General features: G+C 47.9%; 1 protein-coding gene across 5 annotated transcripts in view; it reads right to left on the bottom strand.

Moving 5' to 3' along the window:
• The window catches only part of PTP4A3 (protein tyrosine phosphatase 4A3), a 104,014-nt gene that overhangs the window by 39,563 nt on the left and 51,180 nt on the right, over window positions 1–13,271 (bottom strand). The window contains exon 1 of one of the 5 annotated variants that reach the window (XM_083749489.1): window positions 3,423–3,570. The exons of 3 other annotated variants lie outside the window; for them this stretch is intronic. The gene's annotated coding sequence lies outside the window, so the exon portion shown is untranslated. Of the gene's footprint in view, window positions 1–1,105; window positions 1,536–3,422; window positions 3,571–13,271 lie in introns of those variants that run through there. One more of the 5 variants, XM_083749490.1, reaches the window with a different exon arrangement.

Raw genomic sequence — 13,271 nt, 5'->3', positions numbered from 1 at the left:
GGCTCAGGGAGAGAAGCGTGGAAAAGCGGTCACACGACATGCCCAGAATACAAAACAAAACAACACAACAGGTTGCCTGATAGCGGAGGCTCCCAGCTGTGGGGAACGGGTGTGTCCTAAAGAATTTCCTGTCCTTTCCCTGTTGTTCCCGAAATCAGTCCTGGGCGAGGCTTTCCTACCACCCCATTAACAGCAGCCATGCCCTTCCTCTAGAAGATGCCAGATTACAGACTGCAAACCCTCCAGAACAGGGGAAGTCAGAGCATGGGTATGTAAAGTAAAAAGGTATAGGGTTTTTTCTTTAATTAAACAACAAAACAAATTTACTTATGACGAAGGATTTGGCACAATATGCCCAGCGGTGCTGCGCTAAGACAGGCCAGCTGACTTAGAAGCCAACAAATTTTGTGTCCCATTAACACAAGAGAAGGTGTGAGAGACGCCAAAGAAACCTTGTTTCCTATCTGCAGTGTCGATAACCACCAGTGGGTGAGATGGGGCTAAGTACATTTTGAGAAATCTCCAGCCTCATTTCGTCGCGAAATTGAGGAGATGGGACCGGGTTGAATAGAATTCAGTTTATTCTGTTGCAATGAAATGCGTGTAGCCTCGGTTTCCTCTTCTGTGGGCTCAGACATGTTTAGAACAGGTTTAAACCAAAGACCCTACAAACTGAAATCCAGTATGAGTAATATCGGCAGGTCTCTGACCCATCTGACGTGAAACCTCTGCAATCATATCGGAATCAGAGAGCACTAGATTGGGACCAATATTCATACAGTAATTTTATTGGTGCTTAATGACTACCCAAGCCTCACTTTGCTTCTCAAACAATGGCAGCCTTATTCCTTCCTTTGATGCTAATCTACACACACACACACACACACACCACACACACGAACAGCTGGCTTCTCACCGCTGAGGAAGTCTTCCTTTTTTTAAAAAAGAAACAGGAGCTGAACTATTTTAGGTTCAATGTGCTCATTTTGCAACAAGATTTGCAGAGAGAGACAGGCCCATCCTTCTCTAGAAAGCGGGTGCCATTTGGACAAAATCACGCACCAAAAACGCGTGTGGGGGAAACGACAGCCGACGGGTGCCTTACCTTCCCCTGTTCAGTGTTTCCCAACACAACGCACACCGAGCGCAGGTGCGGCAAGTTGAGGCACGCACTCCAATCCTCACACGGCTCCAAAAGCACTGGGCAAGCCCTGGGACGTGGTTCTGCGAGTAGGTTCCGGGTCCATCGAGGGCAGAGGCTCCTAAACCTTCCCAACGTTACCTTCGCTTTGCGCGAAGGTGTTTCTCCCACCTCCTCAAAGGCATTTTGCTTCCCCGTCGCTGCCTCTTCTCTCTGAAGTAGGAGAGGCACTCCAGCGAGCAGCCAGAAAGCCTGTTCGTGCGTGGCGGAAGGAGCACCGGCAAAGCGTGCGCCTCCGGTGCGCTGGGGCTGGCTCTGGCAGCGACTCAAGAGCTCTGAAGCTTGCAGCGTGCTAAGAATAAGCCAGAGGCAAGCATCAGCCTTGTGCGCCCCTCCTACGGAAGCCTTGGGTGTGCCAGGCCTTCGTCACACTGGCAGTTTCCTCTTATTTCCAACCCAGAAACTGCTGTGTCGAGAGAGACAAGCACACAAACATCCGCAGACCAGAAACACGCTGAATCGGAAACGGACTGGGATCGCTGCCAGCGACGCCTGCTCGCTTGGGTAGCCAAGGCCAGGAATTGGGGTGTGTGTGTGAGAGAGAGAGTGGGCTGGTGTCGCTCTAAGCATCCCAGGGCTTTGGGGGAAGAGAACCCCGCACGCCTCGCAGATTCTAAGTCTTTGCAACAAGTGGGGATTGTGAGAAAAGACAGTCTGAGATATGAAGCCAAAACTTCCAGGAGTCTTGGTTTTAGACCAAGTCAGACCACTGGTCCGTATAGATCAGCGTTGTCTGTCCTGGCTGCTAAGGGGTCCCCAGGGTTTCAGAGGCAGGGGTCTCTGGACTGAACCCAAGACTTCTTGTACACCATGCATAGGATCATAAAATTGTACAGTCGCAAGGGACCCCTGAAGGTCCTCTAGTCCAACCCACTGCAATGCAGGAATCTCAACTACCGCTGTTCGTTATCATTGCTGTCAAACTCATTTCAGGTAGGAAAGGATCCTGTTTTTACAGTTGTATTTTTTTGGGGGGGGGGGGGATGTATGCATGATATCACAGAATCCTAGATTTGGAAGGGACCTTAAGAGTAATCTCCCCCGCCCCCTTTTAGAATTATTTTATTAAATCGTAAATGTACAACAGCTTCTTAACTCTACACACGCACTTACATTTTTAAAAGGAAAACATTATGTCTTATTACACCATGATGGTGGCTAATAGCTTTTCGAAACTTTGAGAAAACTCTTTTAAAAAAGGTTTCACAGAGGTAAAAGAACAGCTTCAGGTTTTTGAATAACATCGTTAAGGAAACTTATCTCAGTCATGCATAAATATGCAATGATATGGCAAAAGACACCAGAGCAGATGCAGAGAGCCGTTTTGTGAAAAGATCGGATTATTTAATACCTTATTGTGGAGGAAGGATTGTAAAAATGCCTTTGAGGCAGTTTCTTAGCTTTTAAATTTTTGTTTCTTTCTAATGGTCTTTGTAAGAGTGCAGAAGCATTCCTTTGATGATGTAATGCAGGAATCACAATTATAAATCTCCAAGGGAGGAGACTCCACAACCTCCCGAGGGAGACAGTTCCACTGTCCAACAGCTCTGACTGTCAGAAAGCTCTGACTGATGTTCAGCCGGAATCTCCTTGTAATCTGAATCCATCGGTTCAGGTCCTGCCCTTCGAACCAGCAGCAAACAAGCATGCTCCATCTTTCATGTGACAGTCTTGAGATATTTGAAGATGGCTATCACATCACCTCTCAGTTTCCTCTTCTCCAAGCTAAATATGCCCCGCTCCATTCCTCGTAGGGGGCTCTCCTACAATGCAAATTCTCCCCTGCTAAGCAATGGACCTTCCCAAACAGAAGACCGGGGACTTTGAAAATCCCCCCCCCCCAAACTTGGAAACTTTCCCCCACCCACAACGTATTTATTCCTGCTTTCCTTTTTCCGGAACCCCTACCAGCTTGCCCACAACGTGCTGCTTTGACGAGCTGGTGAATTATAAATTTGGAAATCTGCAAACCTATAGCTTAGGAAGAGCTGCGTGCTGAGATACCTGGGCTTGGTTAAAGGAAGGAAGAAGCAATTTTGAAAGCAGCTTTAAGAAGGCATCGCCTGTCCATGCATGAACCTCCTGTTGCAGGAAGTACAAAGCGTTCGTCCGAGGGTGGTGGGGAAAGAGGCTCGGGAAAATCGCTGGCTAAAAGTTCTGCAAGAGGAGGAGGTAAACAAAACCAGTCCCTGGAGTCTGATTTCTGATACCCGAGGCTTACCTTTCCGAAGAGGAGAACCTCCAGGTTGCCCAAACGCCTCTTGCAGCCAGATTTTCGCCCTGCTGAGGACTGCTCAGTCCCCCTTTGAAGAGGCTGCCGGCTTGGCTAAGCCAGTGGCGTGATCCGCCTGACAGCTCTTGTTTTGCAACGCTTACCTTCGGCAGGGTCATCCGCTGCTTAGCACCGGGTGCACAGAGCCTCAAAATAGAACACAAGGGCTAAGCACATAAGTAAACGGGAACAGGGAAGCTGAATGATGCAAGGGACACGGCAGCTGGGGGGGATGGACGGACGGACAGAGAAGAGAGTGAATCTTTGTCAATCGCCCCCCCTCCCTTTGCACAAAACAGCAGCAGCAATGAAAAAGGAGAAGGCAACTTTTTTCTTATAATGAGAGTTCCATGTTGTTGTTGCTGCTGCTACAGGCTACTTCATGCTCCTGGCAACTTTGCATTTTGGTGGGTGCCTGTGAGAGGTGGCCGATAAAGGCTTCAGAATGTGGCAGGCAGGGGGATGCCCAAGGAGACCCCCCTTTCCACTTTTGCAGCCCTTGGGAAATATTATTGTTGATGTGTTTCTAAATCCCATTAGCTCTTAAGGGCGAGCCCTGGTTATCTGCTTCACCCTTGCTTCCAGTGTAGGTCATGTTAAATCTACACAAACACACACACCACCAGCAACTGACACAAGCCAAGGCTCTAAGCTTGAAGCCCCACACACAAAGCCCCTCTCTGCACACTGTTCCAACTTGGATAGCGTTAACGCAGCAATGCTGCTTAGATTTGGAAATCGAGGCTCGCAATTCAGCATCCTGGGAGCTAGACTGGTGACTGGGAGTGGCCGCCGGGACCACATAACACCGGTCCTGAGGGATCTGCATTGCCTCCCAGGACATTTCTGAGCACAATTCAAAGTGCTGGTAAAAGGTAAAGGTAAAGGTACCCTGCCCGTACGGGCCAGTCTTGCCAGACTCTGGGGTTGTGCGCCCATCTCACTCAAGAGGCCAGGGGCCAGCGCTGTCCGAAGACACTTCCGGGTCACGTGGCCAGTGTGACATCGCTGCTCTGGCGAGCCAGAGCTGCACACGGAAACGCCGTTTACCTTCCCGCTAGAAAGCGGTCCCTATTTATCTACTTGCACCCGAGGGTGCTTTTGAACTGCTAGGTTGGCAGGTGCTGGGACCGAGCAACGGGAGCGCACCCCGCCGCGGGGATTCGACCTTTAAATCCCTAAACGGCCTTGGTCCAGTATACCTGAAGGAGCGTCTCCACCCTCAACGTTCAGCCCGGTCACTGAGATCCAGCGCTGAGGGCCTTCTGGCGGTTCCCTCATTGCGAGAAGTGAGGTTACAGGGAACCAGACAGAGGGCCTTCTCGGTAGTGGCGCCCACCACGTGGAACGCCCTCCCTTCAGATGTGAAGAAAAAAACCAGCTATCCTATCTTTAAAAGACATCTGAAGGCAGCCCTGTTTAGGGAAGTTTTTAATATTTAATGCTGTGCTGTTTTTAACATTTGATTGGGAGCCGCCCAGAGTGGCTGGGAAAACTCAGCCAGATGGGCGGGGTATAAATAATAAATTATTATTATTGTTGTTTATTACTATCCACCTCTTTTTTTAGCATTGGAAAAATGGCTTTGAAAACCTACAGACAACGCTTAGTAGGATCTCAGAAGCCAGGTCCAGTGTGTGTGTGTGTGTGTGTACATTTGCATCAGCCTTCTTCTGTGACTAAAAAGAATCTTGCAAATGACGCTTACTCGTGCAGATATGCTTATTTTAGGTAACGCGTATGGGTCACGAGCAAATTCAGTGTTTCCCAGTGCAAAGATGAGCTCTGTGTTTGTGCATGTAAAATGTGAGAAGGCATGAGCATGCCTGAGCGCGCATGCGCACACACAAACTGTTCCACCAGCGGTCTCTAGCGTTATCCGTTCCCAGCAAGGCTGCATCCATTTCCCATTTTACAGTAATTATGAGAGGTGCTTAGAACAACTTCGGTACCTTGGAGAGTTTTACAGCAGCGATAGTAATGGAAAACCACTATTAAAAAATGCAAGCAGTCACTCCCAGCGGTGCTATACCATCACCTCTGGCAACTTAGGAATAATGTTGATAACCGGCAAGCCCCAGACGCATAAAGGGAAGAAATTATCCCTTGACCCATAGCTCTTGATGATGTGATTAAACAGTTCTAAAGTGCGAGAAATTCTGGTATCCCCCTTGGGAGAGAGGGGAGCAAAGCGAAGCTGCTTGGCCCGGGGTCTATTTATAACCCTAAATCACATTACGCAGAACCCACCAGAGCCAGGATGCAGCCGCTGGGCTTTGAAGGACATACCCTCATATCCTGTGCAAACTTCTCAGGGCTGTTTGATAAACATCGGCGGGCTCCTCTCTCGCAACGGACACCTGCCCCACATCTGCTTGGCGCAAACATCTGGCTTTTGTTTTCAAGATGGCAAGGGGGAAAAAAACCGTTGGGAGGAAGACTTTACGAAAACACTTAAAAGAAGCTAAGAGCAGCCCTGTTAGCTTAGACCGAATAAAATCCACTTGGTTCAGCATCCTGTTCCCACCACAACCCCCCCCCCCCAACAGCGGGCAAGGCTATCTGGAAGCCAAGAAGAAAAGCACAAAGGGGACGCTGTTCCCTCTTTGCTGTGCCCAGAGTTGGAGAGCTGGAAGGGACCTCCAAAGGTCATGTAGCTCAACCCCCTACTGCCTATAATCCAACTGTGTCTGGGTTCTCCCATGAAAGCAGCCTCCTGAAAATCCAAGTGCACTTGCACAGACCAGTGGAAAAGCATGTTTTGAAAACTTCATCAGGTTGATAAAAACAGGAAACAGAGTGCTAGTTGGCTCAGCCGCCAGCCTCTCCAGATTTGGAAAGGGTTAATTTGCTCCTTCACCAACCTAATTTCATCTGGGCAGCCTCTGTTCTTTTTCCAGCCAGCCTGCCCCCCATACGGTTTCGTAATCCCAGCCAAACCAACAAGCGCCCCTTTCCCCACAGGGCTAAGTCTGCGAACATTACGCTGACAGTTCTATCGGTCACGGAATGCCCACAAACATTTCAACATCACTTGCGGTGCAACAAACCAGCGTCCGAACGCTTCAACGCCGGCAATATGAACACTGCGCAGGCGGGCACAAAACACACACACACACAAATACAGACAGGCCAACAATGACGCCAGCTCACCACCTGCCAAGCTATTATTCATCTGGCAGCTCTCTGCGCGCATAACAGAGGGAGTAAGCGCTCAGGAGGATTTAGGAAGGGATCACAGGGAGCTCAAACTCTTAACCAACTTGATCCAGATTTCAAACACATCGAAAGCTACTGGAGTGGAAAAGGCTACAGAGACACCTTCTCCCCACCGTTCTCTGGGGAGAATTTCGCCCTGAAACGTGGAGTGGGGACCCCGGGGAATGCGTGGCGCATGTGTTTCTTTGCACCGCGTACATTGCGCCGTGACTCAGGGTCTTTCAGAACAATATACAGTGGTACCTTGCAAGACGAAAGAGTTTTTCGTTTTTTGAGTTGCTTTGCAAGACGAATTTCCCTATGGGAAACGTCTTGCGAGTTTGTTTCCTTTTTCTTAAAACCATTAATACCCAGGGAACCCGTGCTTCGCAAGACGAAAAAACTCGCAGAACGAATTAATTTCGTCTTGCGAGGTACCACTGTACTCTGAAATGGAGCAAACTGCATGACTGGTCCCTTCTCCAGGTCACAGAACAAATCTCCTCCTGTTAGCCGTCACATTTCCTGTGGAAAACCAGGAAGCTGTCTGATAATGGGAAGCAGGGTTCGAAACTCCCATTGTTCCAGGCGCATTTTGCAGCAGGGAATTTCATTAGCGCGAGCCGTTTCTGAGCTCTGGGCTCAGTGATTTCAGATTAAAACTGCAGAGTGGAAGGAAAGGAGGACTTTGCTTCAGGATGAAGGAAAGGAGGACTTTGCTTCCAGCTGCTCTCAGAAGACTGGAGAAGAGACTCTCTTAAGAATATTAGGGTGTGGGCAGGGGAAGGACTAGACCGTGTGAAAAAGGAACACAATATTTTAGCTGCATTTCATTCATTTTCAGCCTTGTACAGTGGTACCTCGGGTTAAGTACTTAATTTGTTCCAGAGGTCCGTTCTTAACCTGAAGCACCACTTTAGCTAATGGGGCCTCCTGCTGCCACCACGCTGCCGGAGCACGATTTCTGTTCTCATCCTGAAACAAAGTTCTTAACCCGAGGTAATATTGCTGGGTTAGCGGAGTCTGTAACCCGAATCTTTGAAGCCTGGAGAGGAGAGGGGTCGGTGCGCACCGACCCCTCTCACTCTCCAGGCTTCAGCAGAAGGCACCCCGAAGCCTCCCGAAGCTTGTGGGGCTGGCGGTGGGGAAAGCCGGCCCCCCAGCCCCAGGGACCACATATTCGCTCCATATGACGCACATACATTTCCCCTTAGGTTTTAAGAGGGAAAGTGCGTCTTATGGAGCGAAAAATACGGTAAATATGGGGAAAGCCAAATGTCTCTAAGGTCCTAATCCAGCACTCTAACCATCACACCACAAACACCATTGCTGGGGAAAGAAGTTGCAAAAGGCTGTATTTCAAGTTTCACACAGTGGAGTCTGGGACATATTCTAGGATTCACGAGCAGCTTACTCAAACGGCGTATGGCCTAGCCTTTCATGTCTCCACACTACTGTCTCCTCACTCCACACATGTCTCCCCATGTGAACTCTGCATGAATCCTGCAACATGCACAACAAATGCAAGCGTTCACTAGCGGGGAAAAGCTTGCAGTGGCACAGAAGATGTCGATTTCTCGTTTCTCTCCGGACACGTGGCCACTGAGATCAATACCTTTTAAACATTTGCAGAAATTACGGTGCTCATCATCAGCACCAGAGCCTTCCCTGCTGAGCCCCATTCCCACCAACCAGTTCCGAAGTTCGGAGACAGAAATCTGGAGGAACAGAAAGGAAACATATGAAGGTACTGGAATATTTTAGCCCTGGAGGCCTGGACCAGTTTGAACATGGCTGAGAGGAACCCATGCTGCCTGTCTGCAGAAAAAGCTTTTCATCAAAGGCTGGAAAGGGGAAAGCTCACCACCTGGAAGACAGGTAGGGACTGCCCCTGTTTTGCATGCAGAAGAACAAGTTTCTGGCAGAGGAAAAGGCAGAGCTGCGAGCCCTGTGCTTTGTCGCGAAGGGCGTTGGGGGAACTCAACACAAAGGGATGTGTGTGTTACTTCACACAACGCATTAGGATTAAGAAATCCAAAAGCATCTAAGAATCTTAGAGGACTGGAATAAATACATGAACTATTTGAAAAGTAATTGTGATGAACAGATTACGCTAGTAGGACTGCAATAAGTTTTGTAAGGTGGATTATCTGAAATATTACAAGAAAGACTATGAAAAGAATTATTAGTTGAATGCAATATAGAAACTAAGAAATGCAGAATAAGTGATAAAAACAGAAAATCATCAGAGGCATTGACGGAAGTCTAAAACATTGTATAAGACGAGAAGTTATGTTGTAGGAGTGCTTGAACTGGTATGCTAAAAAATTAATAAAAATGTATTTTAAAAAAAAGAAAGAAAAGAAATCCAAAAGAAGTTTCGGGACAGATCGAGGAAGAGTCCTTCTTCACACAGCTGGAACAATGGGAGTTTCGAACCCTGCTTCCTTAAGAATGGAGAGGTTTGATCTTCTTGCAGTCCATGGGACTCTCAAGAGTCTCCTCCAGCACCATAATTCAAAAGCATCAATTCTTCGGCGATCAGCATTCTTTAGGGTCCGGCTCTCACTTCCATACATCACTACTGGGAAAACCATAGCTTTAACTACACGGCTTTTGTTGGCAAGGTGATGTCTCTGCTTTTTATGCCATAGGCATAGATCCCTGCAACTCTCCCAAAATAATAATAATAAAAATCCTTCCAGTAGCACCTTAGAGACCTACTACATTTGTTATTGGTATGAGCTTTCGTGTGCATGCACACTTCTTCAGATACCAACTCTCCCAGTTTGAGCTCCAGCAGCTCCTGCTTGGGGAACTGGATGCCATCGTTAAATCCTGAACAGTAAACAATGCTCAGCTTGACAGGTGAGGCGTGGGAAAGCCAGCGGCCCCAGAGAGCATGACGCCACCTTGCACCTAGGCGGTGGATGACTGTAACCTCAAAGGCCACCCTGGAAACTAATCGTCAGCCTGACAGCTGCGGCAGATGTCTGCATGTCCCTGTAAACAGAGGCAGCGTCACTAAGATAATTGCAAGGTGATGGCTGTCTAGGCTTTTCACCAAGGATACAGAGGGTATCAGTGACGCTCGGCAGTTTGCAGAAGGAGCTATGAAGCTGTTGCCTCCTAACGTACAAATTTCGGTGATGACTTTTGCTGGGTGAATCCAAGGTTCATGCGGGTACCCCTGAACGAGGTGGAAGAAGGAACTTAAACCACATCAGATTGCAATTAGGGGAGATATATAATAATAATGGGACGCTGGTGGTGCTGTGAGTTAAACCACAGAGCCTAGGGCTTGCCGATCAGAAGGTCGGCGGTTCGAATCCCTGCAACGGGGTGAGCTCCCTTTGCTTGGGCCCTGCTCCCACCAATCTAGCAGTTTGAAAGCACGAAGTGCAAGTAGATAAATAGGTACCGCTCCGGCGGGAAGGTAAACGGCATTTCCGTGCGCTGCTCTGGTTCACCAGAAGCGGCTTAGTCATGCTGGCCACATGACCCGGAAGCTGTACGCCGGCTCCCTCGGCCAATAAAGCGAGATGAGCGCTGCAACCCCAGAGTCAGCCACAACTGGACCTAATGGTCAGGGGTCCTTTTACCTTTACAACAACAACAACAACAATTTAACAACAACAACAATTTATTTATACCCTGTCCATCTGGCTGGGTTTTCCCAGCCACTCTGGACGGCTCCCAACAGAACAGTAAAAACACAATAAAACATCAAGCATTAAAAACTTCCCTAAACAGGGCTGCCTTCAGATGTCTTCTAAAAGTCGGATAGTTGTTTACAGTGGTACCTCGGGTTAAGTACTTAATTCGTTCCGGAGGTCCGTTCTTAACCTGAAACTGTTCTTAACCTGAAGCAGCACTTTAGCTAATGGGGCCTCCTGCTGCTGCAGCGCCGCTAGAGCACGATTTCTGTTCTCATCCTGAAGCAAAGTTCTTAACCCAAGGTACTATTTCTGGGTTAGTGGAGTCTGTAACCTGAAGTGTATGTAACCTGAAGCGTATGTAACCTGAAGTACCATTGTATTTCCTTGACATCTGATGGGAGGGTATTCCACAGGGCGGGCGCCACCACCGAGCAGGCCCTCTGCCTGGTTCCCTGTGACTTCACTTCTCACGGTGAGGGAACCACTAGGAGGCCCCTGGTGCTGGACCTCAGTGTCTGGGTAAAACGGTGGAGGTGGAGACGCTCCTTCAGGGATACTGGGCTGAGGCCGTTTAGGGCTTTAAAGGTCAGCACCAACACTTTGAATTGTGCTCGGAAACGTACTGGGAGCCAATGTAGGTCTTTCAAGACTGATGTTATGTGGTCTCGGCGGCCGCTCCCAGTCACCAGTCTAGCTGCCGCATTCTGGATTAGTTCTAGTTTCTGGGACCTTCAAAGGTAGCCCCATGTAGAGCACATATATATATATAAAGAACCCCCAAAACAACCGGGGGAAAGTTTCCATCCCAGCCTCTTCCTTGCAATGCTCTATGGTCTGCAAGGTCCCTCCAAGATCTAAAAATTATTTAATTCTATTCCTGCAGGGAGGAAAGACTGTTTTTGCTGAGGGAATGAAAGGCCACTTCAACCTACTGCGTTCCTATAACAGAGCAAGATCCACTATTCTGTTCCCAATAGCAAACAGATGGGTACAGCAGTGTGCATTTACTGCCTTGAACACAAAAGGGTACAATGCTTCTCTCCAGGAGGCTGGTTTCTTTGGAAAACACAGTCCAAAGGTGCAAGAGGAAGTTTACCATTATGCCAGTCTTGCTTTAAAAAGTGGAAGTTCATGCATCACGGTAAGCTATGAACCGCGGTTTACTGTATGCCAGGAAACTGAATCTGCTCGGCTTCTTGCGTCTGGGAGGAGGAAACAAACCGCGATACCAGGCTTAGCGATATGCCCAGAGGAAGGATTATAACCTGTAGCCCAGGTGTGTCCTTGGTTTAATGATAGTGGGGTTGCTGGAAGGGGATACGAACCACAACACCCCCGGCACAGACCTAAGGCTGAAGCAAGGGATTGTGGTTTCCGAAAAGCCCCGGTGATGTGTGTTCAGAGTAAACCGTCAACTGTTAGTGTGATGTGTGATCTGGGTTCTAATAAGGTTTTTTAGGACAATGAGAAGGTTACTTTCTAAAAGAAAATGGGATTCGGACCAAAGTTAGCTTACGAGCAAATTTCAGGGTCAGCACACAATTCTTAAATGAACGACAGGAGGAGAGTTGTCACACACAAACTACATCAACCCCCATTACTATTAATATATTTTTATTTATATCCCCACCTTTCCCCCGGACAGGGACTGAAGGTGGTTTAACAGATACAGTGGTACCTCGGGTTACAGATGCTTCAGGTTACAGACTCTGCTAACCCAGAAATAGTACCTCGGGTTAAGAACTTTGCTTCAGGATGAGAACAGAAATCAGAACAGTGGTGGCAGCAGGAGGCCCCGTCAGCTAAAGTGGTACCTCAGGTTAAGAACGGACCTCCAGAACGAATTAAGTTCTTAACCTGAGGTACCACTGTAAAAGAAAGAAGAGCTAAAAACATAGGGGTGAAAAACCATTAATTGAAAAGCAATTAAGTCACGTTCCTTGCACTTTTACCTTTCAGGACACACAAGCAAGACGGAAAATTTAAGCTCCCTTGTTTTTTCCTGCTACTGCCAAGAGGTGTAATGCGTTTCATGTAATCTTGTTATGTTTATATTGCCGAAACATTGGGCTATTTTTGGGGGGCGGTATCTTTGTCCTAATTGCTGTTGTGTTGTTCTACAGAACAACAAACCCCTGTTTTGAAAATATATTCTCTAATATATTTGAGTCCCATGGACTGCAAGAAGATCAAACATCTCCATTCTTCAGGAAATCAGCCCTGAGTGCTCACTGGAAGGACAGATCCTGAAGCTGAGGCTCCAATTCTTTAGCCACCTCATGAGAAGAGAAGACTCCCTGGAAAAGACCCTGATGTTGGGAAAGATGGAGGGCACAAGGAGAAGGGGACGGCAGAGGATGAGATGGTTGGACAGTGTTCTGGAAGCTACCAGCATGACTTTGACCAAACTGCGGGAGGCAGTGGAAGACAGGAGTGCCTGGTGTGCTCTGGTCCAGGGGGTCACAAAGAGTCGGACACGACTAAACGACTAAACAACAACAACAACATATTTGAAATCAATTGAACACACGACTGTCAATCTTTGAAAGTCCGCAGAAGTATAATAATATATTAGAGAATTTACAAGTGCACACATTTTGTTTTTGTTACTAAATTATGTATATTATACAATAAGAATTACAGTGCTATCTAGTATACTGGTCTCTGTGTTGCTTGTATTGTTTGTTGTGTTGTTCTACAGATGCTCAAACAGCTTTCCCCCAGTCTGACACCACACAAGTGCTTGTGCCTTCAATTGCCATCAGCCCCAGCCTGCAGAACCGTCAGAATCTCTCATAAAAGCCTGTGAGATTCTGGCAACAGCAGGACAATTTTATGCCTCCTGATTTATATAGGCACAAGCAGTAATTTTCAGGTACGGACCAAGTGAAACTCCAGGAAATGCCGAGCCTTTCATTTTCTCCTTAACGAAAAGGCCCCG

The sequence above is a fragment of the Podarcis gaigeae genome (assembly GCF_964106915.1).
Source record: "Podarcis gaigeae genome assembly, chromosome: 7".
Taxonomy (NCBI): Eukaryota; Metazoa; Chordata; class Lepidosauria; order Squamata; family Lacertidae; genus Podarcis; species Podarcis gaigeae.
The sequence above is the reverse complement of the archived record's forward strand: the minus strand, read 5'-3'. Positions and strand labels throughout refer to the sequence as shown.